Source organism: Cucumis sativus, chromosome 7 (assembly GCF_000004075.3).
Source record: "Cucumis sativus cultivar 9930 chromosome 7, Cucumber_9930_V3, whole genome shotgun sequence".
NCBI classification, from domain to species: domain Eukaryota; kingdom Viridiplantae; phylum Streptophyta; class Magnoliopsida; order Cucurbitales; family Cucurbitaceae; genus Cucumis; species Cucumis sativus.
Window position 1 is genome coordinate 7068798 of NC_026661.2, and position 13771 is coordinate 7082568.

Sequence of the window (13771 nt, forward strand, 5' to 3'; positions counted from 1 at the left end):
CTAATATAAGACGTGAATCCAATTCAATATTATCTGGGGTCAATATTGTTGTAATAAATGAAAAGAGAGTAGATTATATTACACAATATGTTTGTGAGATTCTGATCCTTTCTCAAAACAAAGGAATAAAAATAAAAATATCATTGTTACTTCAAAATCAAGAGCATCACAGAGTACACTTCGTTGATATGTGATCAAATAAAAGGGGTTTAATTAAATCATGATGTACAACAACAAAAAAAAAAAGATCATCAAGTTACAAACTTTACGATTCAGGTATAAAAATAAGCATGCCTAAAATTCCTTGATGGTTCTTCATACAAGGTTATTGCTGGGTTATCAAACGCTGACACCAAGCTTAATTAAGCTTAATTATGATCAAGAAATGTGTAGCCTTGATTGATTGTGAATGATAAGCAACAATAATGTAACTTTACAGTACTTACCAAACACAACACTATAAATTAGAAACATGGTAAAATTTTCAATAAAATTCATTAGTTTAAAACAAAAATTAAATAATGCTAAAAATAATGTAATAATCAAAGAAAATTAAAATAGACACAGAGCAAAACATTAATAATAAACTGAAATTAAGACTACAAAATATTGTTAAAAATAATTTCTTAAACAACCCAATTGGTTCTTAGTTATTAGATTTGAGTTAAGCCAATCTAAATGTGAAATAAGTAATTACTCTTTATTCACTCCAACAAAAATGACTTACTCTGTCATATTCCAAATTAAATTGAGGGAAGAAAAAACTGTCATAAATGTTAACATCCGTGTTTTTTGTGGGAAAAGACGGAAATCTTTTGGATTTTGAGAATTTATGACAGTTTTTTTTAACTGAAATATAAATAATAAAAAAAATATTTATTTTAAAATAAAAGAAAAATAATGAAAAAAAAAAGAGGGAAACCTTGCATTTACGTGAAAACCACTTTTCTTTTTTCAATTTTTTTAAAAAAGAGTTTTTCCTTTTTTTTCTTCCAATTTCACGAAAAAAAAAAACCCTTCTTCTTTTTGTTTCTTCCCCTCATATTCATACGATTCCCCTTCTCCACCAGGCTCCTGTGCTCGGTGATAGCTCAAGGTGCTTACTGCGGTGAATGCTCCTCCGTGCAATTTTGCCCACAATGAAGGCTTCTCCATCTTATGCTTCTTTGCAGCGTGTATTTCTTCACAACTGTCTCACTCATATCAAAACCCTCCTCCGTCCATCGTCGTCTTGCCCTCTCTCACTCACTGCCCTCTCACTCTTTAGACCGTCGGCCATCTCCTATCTTCATCATCTGTGGCGGTCTCTCAAGTATTTATGGATCTAATCTTTACTCTCTTTGAGTAAGTCATCCTAGAAAAAATAGTTTTATGGCATTTGAGTAAAACTTTTGGGCTATTTGCTAAAATTGCAAAGTGGTTTCTGGACACAAAATCCCATGGTCGAAATTTAAGAAGAATCGAGTTCTTGCTCCTACCGATTTTTTCAATTAAACTTGAAACTCAATTCTCAACATTGCATCTAAGATATGTTCTTCACAAATTTTTGTACTTATTCCTTAATTTTTCTAGTTTTATGGCCGCCACTATGTAAATGAATATTCTTTTGTGTTGCCCACCAATTGTTCAATGAAATGCCCATAATTTTACTGATGAAGTTTCTTTTTTTAACCTGTATCTATGTATGAAAATTTTTTGTTCAAAGTTTTAACGAAGTTGTTTATTATTCTAATAGAGTTGCAATATTTGTTGGGATTATATTTTTTTTGTATTCATGCAAAAACCTTCATTCACCTTAAATGTTAAGTTATATATTCAACTTAGTTACAATATCATTCCGATTAAATTCTTCTAAAGATTTAAATTAATGTGTATTTTCATTTGTTAATTGAGATTAATTGGACGGAGCATATATCAGTGAAATGATGCTGAGAGGTATGGTTTTCTTATTCAAAATATGTCATTCTCATCATTTTTTTGCTTGAGTAAAACGTTTGCTTCTAGGGTATGGAGTCTTTTTCTATGTTCAAAATATTCTTGCTCTTTATATATATCTTTTTTATTCTCATAACATTATTTGTTAATCATTTTTAAAAAATTATTGATACGTGATGAGAACTAATTTAGTGTGCGTTGGAAATTTTGTTACTCATTTGTTTGACTGCTTGTTAATCACATTTTGTTTATGTTTGTTTTTTTCTTTCAAAATTTATGGTCCATTTGGAGAAGCAAAAACCTAATATTACTATTGAATTCTATGTAAAAATTCATAAAGGTTTGCAAGTTAGGTAATTGTAGCTGTAGCTAAGTCTACATCCTATTTTGCATTTGGAACTAAATTTTGGTGATATTAACAATTGGAGTTTTTGGGCCTTCATGACATTATATGCTTATTTTTAAGTTCTAGTTCTTGCTAAAATATAATTTATGCATGTTCCAACTAAATATAGGAATTGCACTACTCTTTTAACGCTTTTGGATATCTTTTATTTTCCTTCGGTTACTGAATTTGAGTGCTTGGTGGATGTGTGCTGAAATTTATCATAACATAATAGTATATTATGAACAAAATTGGACAATCAGTTTATAGTTAGAGAGAATCTCTACTCTCTCAAACCAAGATGGAAAAAGGAATTCTATAAACCTGAGTCATGGAACCCCAGAGCTGAAGCTCAAGGTTTGTTTATTGTTTTGATTATTATATTATATTTAAGGAGAAGTAAGCATTTGGCTTCTTCTCTTAATTCCACTTTGAAGCTCCATCTTCAAGATTGCTTATTCTACCTCTTGTTTTCTTATAGTGTTGGAAAATTGTTATATTATATTTAAATTGGTTTCTTGTTTCTCATATGACCTTTTAAAGAAAAAAGGAAAAAGATAAACAGTTGATAGCATTAAAGGATTATGATTTTGAAGCTTTATCCATATATGATGTTTTAAGTATTCCTTATGGAATATTCAAGTTATACATAAAGATTTTTAAATTCTTTGAAGCTCATGCTTTAGATTTCTTAGAAATGTTGTGCCACCATGCCCCTATTGTGTCATATATCTATACATGTTTTTAAGTTGAAATGGATGGTAACATTTTTATGAGATAACAGTGATTCACAGCCATGAAACAAAATATTTTGGTAGCTTAATTCACTTGAAAGCGTTGTATATATTTTTTTAAATTAAATTTCTATCTTATCTAACATTGTACTTGAACTATAACATTGTATTTTGTGAATGAATTATTTGTTCTTTAAATTTAAATTTAAATTTTCCAATTTGTAACTAGGCATCTGGTGGAGCAACTTGTAAAATTCTCATTTTGTTTGTGTGTAGGAATAATCAAAATCTAGCTTTGTTGGCGAAGCTTCAATTGATTTTGCAGATTTTGAAGTAGAAATTGAACCCATGATAGTTTTCCTTCCTCTTAAGTTTGCAAACTTCGGTGCCATATTACATGTTGGTTCACTATATTTCTAATCCACATGAGCTCTGATTACCAATTTGAAGTCTAATAAAAATTTCCATGTCAATATTTCTATTTTCTTATATATGTGTGTGTGAATGTTCATGATATTTAAGCCTATTGAAAGGTTAAAATATTTGCTGTAACTACAAATTTTTTTATAGTATATGTCATATAGAAGCTAAAATTTGACATACAATTCTTGTATTTTGACTTGGTTAAATACTTCGTTTATGGTTATCCTTGTCTTTCTTGGGTACTTCATAATATTGTTGTTGTTAAATATTCGAGGATTGTTGTTTTAATGGTTGAACTAAATTTGTTGTAGTGTAAGTGGAAGATTCTTCACCGTATGAAGGTTAGTACAACATTTACATTTTCGATGCGTAACCCTTTCATAGTATTATTTTATGTGTATGTTTTGAGATGATCGGACTACAAAATATTAAATATGTAAGTTGAGAGTGGTTTGTGGAGAGACATAAATGCCCTACGATTGTTGGCATGAATTAGTTATGTGTTGTGTTTAATTATTGAAAGTGTGAAACGATTTTCGTACATGATCTATTAGATATGTTGGAGATGTAAAAGCTAACTACGTATGTCATTTGAGCTGATGCCAGGGGAAAGTTCTCTTGTGGCTTTGATATAACAGCCTTCGGCGGACTGCAAGGTGGGAAATGTGGGTTATTTAAATTAGAAGTTGTATACCATACATGGTCGCAATAATTATTTAAATAGTTGAACTTGTAATGTGAAGACAAACTTTTTTTACTACCTTTCAGTCCTTTCACAGCGATTGCATTTCTTATTTGTTTAATTTATTTATTTTGAATCTGTGTTTGTATAATTGGCCTTCTGGAGGTTGGTAATGGAATATGCATGAATTGGAACCACATGCTCCCATAGAAGAAAATATAAGTGTTATTTTAAAATAAGGCTATTTATGAAGCATGGTTATTTTGAGCTATGCCTGAAATGCTTCTTTATCTTCATTTTTCTTACTCTAAATTCTTTGTTCAGCTTCTTAACCAGCTTATGAAAATACTTACTAAAATGACTTGTGGATGAATGATCGGACAGTTACTAAGGAGGAAGCTTAAGACCCTGTCTACCGGAAGAACGTTACTTCTTTTTTGCTTCTTTTTTCCCTGGAGATCTCATTTGAGAAATGAAATTGTACAGCTCCAGTATTTTGTCAAAATTGTGAAATTGTGCTATCTTAATATACTCTAGATTGTAAATGAAGGTTCCATCTTTCTCAATCCTTCTCAATGATTGATCACCCTCGAACTGCAAGGTGGGAAAGAAGATTCTTTAGAAGGTAAACACTTTATTCATTTATGCTAGTTCCTCTAAATCTCTTGTTGCTGAATTCAAATCACATATGAAGAACAAAATTGAGATGACAAATTTAGGTTTGCTACATTTTTTTCTTGGTTTAGAAGTTTGTCAAATTGATGGTGGGATATTTATCTCACAAAAGAAGTATGCCAAGGATCTTCTAAAAAAATTTGGTATGATCAATTGCAAGCCAGCAACTACACCAAAGGCCCTCCAAGAAGATCATCACCAACCCTCCTTTCAGAAAAACCTACAAATCTTTGAAATCCTATGGTCTTCGGCTGTCCCAAAAAAATGTAAAATTTTTCTTATGGACAAATCCACAAAAAAAATCAATACGCTGGATGTCATAAAAAAGAAATGCTCTTCCTTATGTCTAAGTCCAAATAGACGTGTGCTTTGTTACTCCAACAACAAAGAGTTATCAACCACCTTCTTATAGAATGTAAGGTTACAAAAGTGATTTGGGACAAATTGGAGGACCTACAAACATAGACAACCTGAATTTCCTAAATAGATCTTTAAGCAGGTTGAAACAAGCAAGAAGAAGAAATGTCATATGCGTCAATGCAGTTGCTGCTCTGTTTTGGACAGTTTGGTTAGAGAGAAACAACAAATTTTTTAAGGAAAAGTCTAAATCCATTGTTAACCTTTGGGAAGATGTGTGCAATCTGATAGGAGATTCGTCTAAGCGTCATTCCACCCTAAAAAAAAGATAAGGCTAGTCTTTCTAGGTCTCTTTCTAGATTGATTGGCTCGATTTCCTTCCTAAAAAAACAGATGATATTAGAAACAACATTGTTATTTCATTCCTAGCTAATATTCATTCTTACTTATTGAGAAAAAGTGTGGAGCCGATCATAATTTGAATCCACAGCTGGAGATTTAAGAAGTAGAAGAAGGATTTTTTTTAAAAAAAAAAGAAGAGTGACATTAAAAAAAGTAGAAATATCCATTCTTAAAGCGGTTTTACATATTTATTGATAGATATATAAAAGATGAAAATGATGCATAAGAAAAAGTACCATTTTCATTTACACAGCATGATTTCATGGTTTTTCATGTTCGTTTACTTCAACATACAGTAAGACAAAATGGTTGGAAGGCCAATGGGTAGCCAAAAGATTTTAACCACAGCAATCTTAATGTCAACAGAATCCAAAAGCTTGACCTCATGGACAACATCTAAAATAGCTTCAATGTCGACCTCAATTTTAAGTACAGTCTAACAATGATGAATCAAAATCGGAATTAATAGGAATTAACAGCAACCAACACCAATGTCCACTTCAGGTTTCACTGGATGAGTATTAATAGGAACGAATCCAAGACTCAACTTTCAAATTATAAGCTAATTTTGATGATATATTGGATATATATAATTCTTCTCTCACAAACTTCTATGATCTCCACTCAACTCTTCACTTTTCTTTATATACACTGTACACTACATGGATCACTTACCTCTCCTCCAAATATTTAATATTATATTTTTAGAATATAGTTTTTAATGATAAATTTGAATCTGATTCACTTATTTATTTTTTCTCTTCATAAAACTTTCTAAAAAAGAAGAAAAGAAAAAAAAAATAGAAAGGTTAAAAACGTGATTATTTACTCTACTCAAACTCTAAGAAATGTAGATGTCTTTCTTTTCGTCTATAAAAGCATTAATTAATGTTCTTTTACTATTTTACTATTTTACTATTTTTCATATTTTACTATTTTTTAAAATACTACTTGTAAATAACAAAAATGCTAAACTTCTTTTTAAAAAATATAGTAAAATTTTAGATTATGTCAATAGTAAATAATAAATACTAACAGATACGGTAGACTTCTATTATTTCTCTTCTGATAGAATTTTGTAAATATTTTCGTTCATATTTTACGAACAATGACCGACAAACAAAGTGTGTGTATATATCCTAGTAATTAACTATAAGGAGTATCTCATTATCTTAAGTTTCTCATTAAAAAGAAACGTAGAATACCTTTTTTATTCTTTTGAATTACAAAAGTATTTGAAATATTCGGTGTACGGACTCCTTCTTCTTCGTGTGTTTAATTTCTCACATTGGCCTCTTGAATTGAATGCTTTTCTAAAACTAATTTAAAAGAAAAAAAAGAGAGGATAATTTAGAATCATTGGGGCCAAATCAAAGTTTAATTTTAAAAAAAAATATTTGTTAGTTCCACACATAGGATAATGAAGAATGTATCTCTTTCACTTTAACATAGTAATGTAAAATCCCAACTTCTCCCTATCTTTTATCTCATGCATGTGACCTAAACAAAACAACTATTTTCAAACTAATAAAACAAAAGCTTTGAACACATCTAAAAAGAAAAGTAAACTTTTGAACAATTTAAATAAAAGTACACTTGCAAAAATAGCAAAATAATTGAAGATAATAGAGCTCATGTTACTACATTTTCTAAATTACACAAATGGTAAATTTAAAAAACGAATAACCCTCTGATAATGCTTGATATCCCTTCGATAGTTGTCTTAATATCGTTAATTACTTGTCATATTTGTCATATTTGCAATATGAAAAAAAGGTACTATGTGCAGATTTTTTCGATTTTTTTTCTTGATTGGATACAATTTCCTTTAAACAAAATTAATATAACTACTTGGTTGAACTACACTTCAAACGCTATTTGGCATGTTTTCGAAACACTTCAATATGATTAGAAGGTTTTCCACCATTTCTTCATAATTTTTTATAAAAAATTAAGAACTAAAAAACACTTGAAAATGTATTCCCAAACACACCTTTACTTTTATTTAGAAAGACTAGAAAACCTATACTCAAATTTCTATGCTTTAGATGATATAAGTGATCTAAACACAGGTAAATTAACTTCTAAAGACCTACTGAATGTGATTTATATATGACAATGGTAGGTACAAATTTTAATACTAGACAATAAAAAGGTTAAGGTGATCCTCCTGTTAATTAAGCAAAATGCATCAAGGTCATGTCAGAAGTTTAAAATCTTGAAATATATATGTTCACTGTTCACTTCAACATGAACAGAAGTTTATTTGAAGCATATATTTTAAATATTATACGTATTATTATTTAAATAAATACGTTGTGTAACTCACAAAAAGCATGTATATATAGTTTAGCTTTTGGAATTCAAAATTCTCATATTTTAATAAACTACTTTTCCTTCTTACTTAATTACCTTTTAGAAGTAGAGTATTAGATTCCACAAATTAAAGAATTAATAATAAATTAAGTCGAAGGAAAAGAGTGGAATAAATTGGAGTAGTATAAATTTGAAACCCCCTTGTTTCGAAACAAATCACGAATTAAAAATTCCATAAGAGCTTTGTGTGTATTGAAAGAAAGTAAGGTAGAAAAATGTCTTCTCATGTAATTTTTGGAGGTTATCGACCATGTGAGAATTCAGATGGTCCACATGCGAAAGAAGTAGCACAATGGGCAGTAACAGAATACAACATAAAACACCGCCATGAACGTCCTTACTTGTACCTTCTTAGTGTATTGAAGTGCGAGTCGCAAGTGGTGGCTGGAACCAATTGGCGTCTGGGGTTGAAGTGTAAGGATGAAAATAATATTGAGGTAAACTGTGAGGCTGTTGTGTGGGAGAAGAGATGGGAGAATTTCAGGGAGCTCACATCCTTCATAGTATTCTACCCATCTTCTGGTTGACAAGGGATATCCCCTTGTAACTCCCTACCTAAAGCTATTGCTTTTATGCCTATGTATGTTATGTACTTCCCCTCCTTTACTATCAATATATATATATATATATATATATAAATAATGGGATTATAAAATAAATCAATTGGTATATTTAAAAATTCTGGATACTATTCTAAATCCTAGGCGTAGACATTACAAACACTTCCCTACTTATAAATATGATATATAATAAATGATAATTACTTTGATATATCAATTTTATAACTTTTATATTTTATGTTTGGTATATTAGTTAAGTGATCGTATATACCAAAAATAAAGTAAAATATATTTTTTTGCTTATATACAAAAAGTATTGTATTTTAAAATTTTGGATTATATTGGATTGACATAGTAAGTAAGCAACTAAACTGAAGTGACAGTATAGGTAAGCAACTCAAGAATGTATGTATATACCTGTAATGCTTTCTTTTTAAGTGTTGAATTCACCAAACACCATATTTCTAAACGATTGCATTATAATTCAGTTAGCAAATGGTTAACTTATTAACTAAAACAATTTAGATGTCAGGGTGAGCATTTTTGAAGATTTTCAAAAAAATAAATTCTTCTAAAAAATGGAAACCAGCTAATGGATGATATTAGTTTCACAATGTATTTTAGCTTAGAATTTTTTGTGACAAAATGGACTTGAAGTTAAAGTTAACTCACTTGTAAGAAATAAGTGCAATCCAAGATATGAAAATTTCTCGAAGGTTTAGCTATCACTACTACAAAAACAGGCTTTCTTGACGTTTTTAAACTGTCAAGAGACGGCTCTCTTGACGGTTTTAAAAACGTCGTTGAAGCCAGCGTCAAGAATGGCAAAGTTCTTGACGGTTGATTAAACGTCAAGAATAGTGAACGTTGACGTTGTATAAACGTCAAATATACTTATGTTCATGACGTTTTAGAACTGTCAAGACTGGTATTGTTTATGACATTTTAAAGCCGTCAAGGATGAACTGGTTTATGACATTTTAAACCCGTCAAGAATTTTAATATTCATGACATTTTAAAACTGTCAAGAATGTAATTGTTCTTGACATTTGTCAACCGTCAAAAATGCAATTGTTCATGACAGTTTAAAACCGTCAAGCTTGCAATTATTCATGACATTTTAAAACCGTCAAGCATTTTTTATTTTTTATTTTTTTAAAAAAAATTGTAATTGAATTATGCTGTAATTGAAAGAAATATATTCTGATTGTCCTGTAATTGTCCAGCAACAATTTCATAGATATTTAATATTCATCAAATATAGTTTCAAATCTCAAACATATATAAATAAAACCATTCACCATATATATTCAATTCAAAGACTTTACATATACATAATGAAATAAATTTTACATAAGATTTCATATGGCATTACATTGCCATGAATCCAAATCAACTTAGAAAGTCACAAAACATGCTAGCTATAACAATAATCAAAAGTATATACGAATGAACCCCCCTCCCCCCTCCCTTCCTCCATATGAACAATTCAAAAGAATTATCGGCTAAAGTTTTTATACATAAAGTTTAGGGTCATAAAGAAGCGACACAACAAAAAATTTCCTACTTCAGAATCACAAAATATTGGTCATAATCATATGTAAGAACCCAAAAAGTCAGCTAACTCGACTCGCACCTCGTCTAGTTCTGCCTGTGAGTATGATCTTCGTGTATCAATCTATAAACATGCAAAATAAATTAAATGAATTAACTGACTATACAAATAAACCAATTAACTCACAAAATCAATAGTTTGATATATAACATATTGCATCGAATATGACAATGCTTCCCCTAGTCACAATTTCTTTACTGTTCGCCATAAAGTTTGTTTTCTACTTTTTTTTAATGTTCTTTTGTCACTGAAACATCGTTATTGCTCTGTTTTGACAAGATAAGATTGAACAAATAGTTTAAATATTGTGTACATGCATATAAGAATCAACACTAAATGAAATACTAGATTAACTTACGTGTCAGTGACGTATCTTATAGTTGACTTCGATGTTGTCCTTAGTGAGTCGAGGTAAAATACTGTATCATCATACGCATTTATGGCCAGCAGTGCCCAATGACCCCTAATTATACAAAATATTAGTACTAGTTTTTTGTAATGCAAGTAATAAAATAACTTAATGGGTTATCAAGTAATATAATCAATAAAAATAACTCGTATGATATTGAATTATTATCTAGCCCACAATTTTCATCAAACCACAACAGTTATAATTACTTCAATAAACCATCTTTTATGAATACGAAAACTACTAGAAATAGTTTCAAAAAGAGAAATTTGCCAAAGTTTTCCTAAATCTTATGAACCATATAAGATGTTATATTGAAATACTATACCAATATAAGATTTGTAATTATTTAAAAACTCATCTACAAAACAAACCAAAAAGAACTTCACCTCCCTTGGACAGTTGAAACCCTCCAAACTTCTAATCCAACCCAAAAATAAAATTAAACCAATTATTATTTTCGTTTGGGTAAGCGTCATAAAAATAATGTCTCTTGGGACTTCTAAAACTATTTATCTTACCACACAAGATAGTACATCACGAACCAATAGAAATTGTACAAGATATTTTACGCTCTAGATGGTTACTTTCAAAATTTCTGAAAAATTAATTTATGAAGTGAAGATGTAGCTAAAATAACCTTTTGAGGAGCTCGTCGTATGCTTTGTCTGGAATCTTCACAACACTTGGTGACCAGCTTACACATAGCCTATAGAAATGTTCACCATATAGGCATTATAGAATCAAGAAAAGGATAACAAGGAAAGATGCAAAATGATTTGGAGATTACCTGGATATGTTCTTTGGTCAATCTGGTATAGCAAGCATAAAAAAGAAACATCAGGAAAAAATATTTATCAAAATGTGAAGCTCAAGCTACGATATGCTTTAACATTTAAAGAACAACCATAGAGATAGTGGAAGAGAAACACATAAAAGCTTACGGTGGCATGACTGCAATTAACCTCTCTTCGTCTACTCTTCGTGCTACATCTAAAGGAGATGAGATTATAGCACTCTCTAAATTCATTAGTGTCTCCATAGAAAAGTAATTATCATAAGAATGACAATTCAAATACCACTTTTCAGCTAAGAACACTAACATACGTGTTGATAGTGTTTCGATAATGACAATAATAAAAGCATAACTCAATTTGATATATTTCAAGAGTTGCCAAAGATGAAAAATGAAAGATTACATGCAACATTTGCTATGCTAAGTGCACAAATCTATGGAATGTTTGGATTGAATTTCTAATTACTTAAAGAAATGTGTTAGTACGTACTATTGCTCCAAGTCAAACATGTTTATAATTTAAATTTCTGTTGACATGTTTCTTGATTAAGGAGTTGCAACTAGAATTTTAAACTTCTAAAATTTCATAACACACATAATATAATTAATTCGAGTACCTACTAGTTTCTAATTATATTAGCTTTTTAACTTGTGGATTTGGAAGGAAAATATGTGAAGAAGTTAGTTTGGTATTAAGATAATAGAAAATGCAGAAATTATATATAACAGATCACATTGTCTTTTTTTGTATAATATATAATGCAAATACACATATAACCCCATCTAATTCACCCAATTTCTCTCGGTCTAAATCCAATAATAATGCACAGCCACATTCAATTTGAAGTTTTCATATCCAATAACCTTCATAACTCAAATATTATGCACAGCCACATTCAATTTGAAATTAACTATAAGGAGTATCTCATTATCTTAAGTTTCTCATTAAAATGAAACGTATAATACCTTTTTTATTCTTTTGAATTACAAAAGTATTTGAAATATTCGGACTCCTTCTTCGTGTGTTTAATTTCTCACATTGGCCTCTTGAATTGAATGCTTTTCTAAAACTAATTTAAAAGAGAAAAAAAAAGGATAATTTAGAATCATTGGGGCAAAATCAATGTTTATTTTTTTAAAAAAAATTGTTAGTTCCACACATAGGATAATGAAGAATGTATCTCTTTCACTTTAACATAGTAATGTAAAAACCCAACTTCTCCCTATCTTTTATTTCATGCATGTGATCTAAACAAAACAACTATTTTCAAACGAATAAAACAAAAACTTTGAACACATCTAAAAAGAAAAGTAAACTTTTGAACAATTTAAATAAAAGTACACTTGCAAAAATAGCAAAATAATTGAAGATAATAGAGCTCATGTTACTACATTTTCTAAATTACAAAAATGGTAAATTTAAAAAACGAATAACCCTCTGATAGTGCTTAATATCCCTTCGATAGTTGTCTTAATATCGTTAATTACTTGTCATATTTGTCATATTTGCAATATGAAAAAAAAAGGTACTATGTGCAGATTTTTTCGATTTTTTTTTTCTTGATTGGATGCAATTTCCTTTAAACAAAATTAATATAACTACTTGGTTGAACTACACTTCAATATGATTAGAAGGTTTTCCACAATTTCTTGATAACTTTTTATAAAAATTAAGAACTAAAAAACACTTGAAAATGTATTCTCAAACATACCTTTACTTTTATTTAGAAAGACTAGAAAAACTATATCCAAATTTCTATGCTTTAGATGATATAAGTGATCTAAACACCGGTAAATTAACTTCTAAAGACCTACTGAATGTGATTTATATATGACAATGGTAGGTACAAATTTTAATACTAGACAATAAAAAGGTTAAGGTGATCCTCCTGTTAATTAAGCAAAATCCATCAAAGTCATGTCAGAAGTTTAAAATCTTGAAATATATATGTTCACTGTTAACATGAACAAAAGTTTATTTGAAGCATATATTTTAAATATTATACGTATTATTATTTAAATAAATAGGTTGTGTAACTCACAAAAAGCATGTATATATAGTTTAGCTTTTGGAATTCAAAATTATCATATTTTAATAAACCTACTTTTCCTTCTTACTTAATTACCTTTTAGAAGTAGAGTATTAGATTCCACAAATTAAAGAATTAATAATAAATTAAGTAGAAGGAAAAGAGTGGAATAAATTGGAGTAGTATAAATTTGAAACCCCCTTGTTTCGAAACAAATCACGAATTAAAAATTCCATAAGAGCTTTGTGTGGATTGAAAGAAAGGTAGAAAAATGTCTCCTGAACCAATTGTTGGAGATTATCGACCATGTGAGAATTCAGATGGTGAACATGCGAAAGATGTAGCACAATGGGCAGTAACAGAATACAACATAAAACACCGCCCTGAAGGTC

General features: G+C 29.5%; 2 long non-coding RNA genes across 2 annotated transcripts; one reads left to right on the forward strand and one right to left on the reverse strand.

Annotated features, from left to right (window-relative positions):
* The first annotated feature begins 987 nt into the window (after nt 1-987).
* LOC116405032 lies at nt 988-4280 on the forward strand. Its single transcript, XR_004218089.1, has 2 exons — nt 988-1935; nt 3331-4280. It is a non-coding gene; the product is annotated as an uncharacterized LOC116405032 (long non-coding RNA).
* A 6130-nt stretch (nt 4281-10410) lies between these two features.
* Nucleotides 10411-11536, reverse strand: LOC116405292. The gene is made up of 4 exons (XR_004218448.1): nt 11498-11536; nt 11344-11365; nt 11194-11262; nt 10411-10607 (listed from the first exon to the last, which is right to left on the reverse strand). It is a non-coding gene; the product is annotated as an uncharacterized LOC116405292 (long non-coding RNA).
* Nucleotides 11537-13771: the final 2235 nt, after the last annotated feature.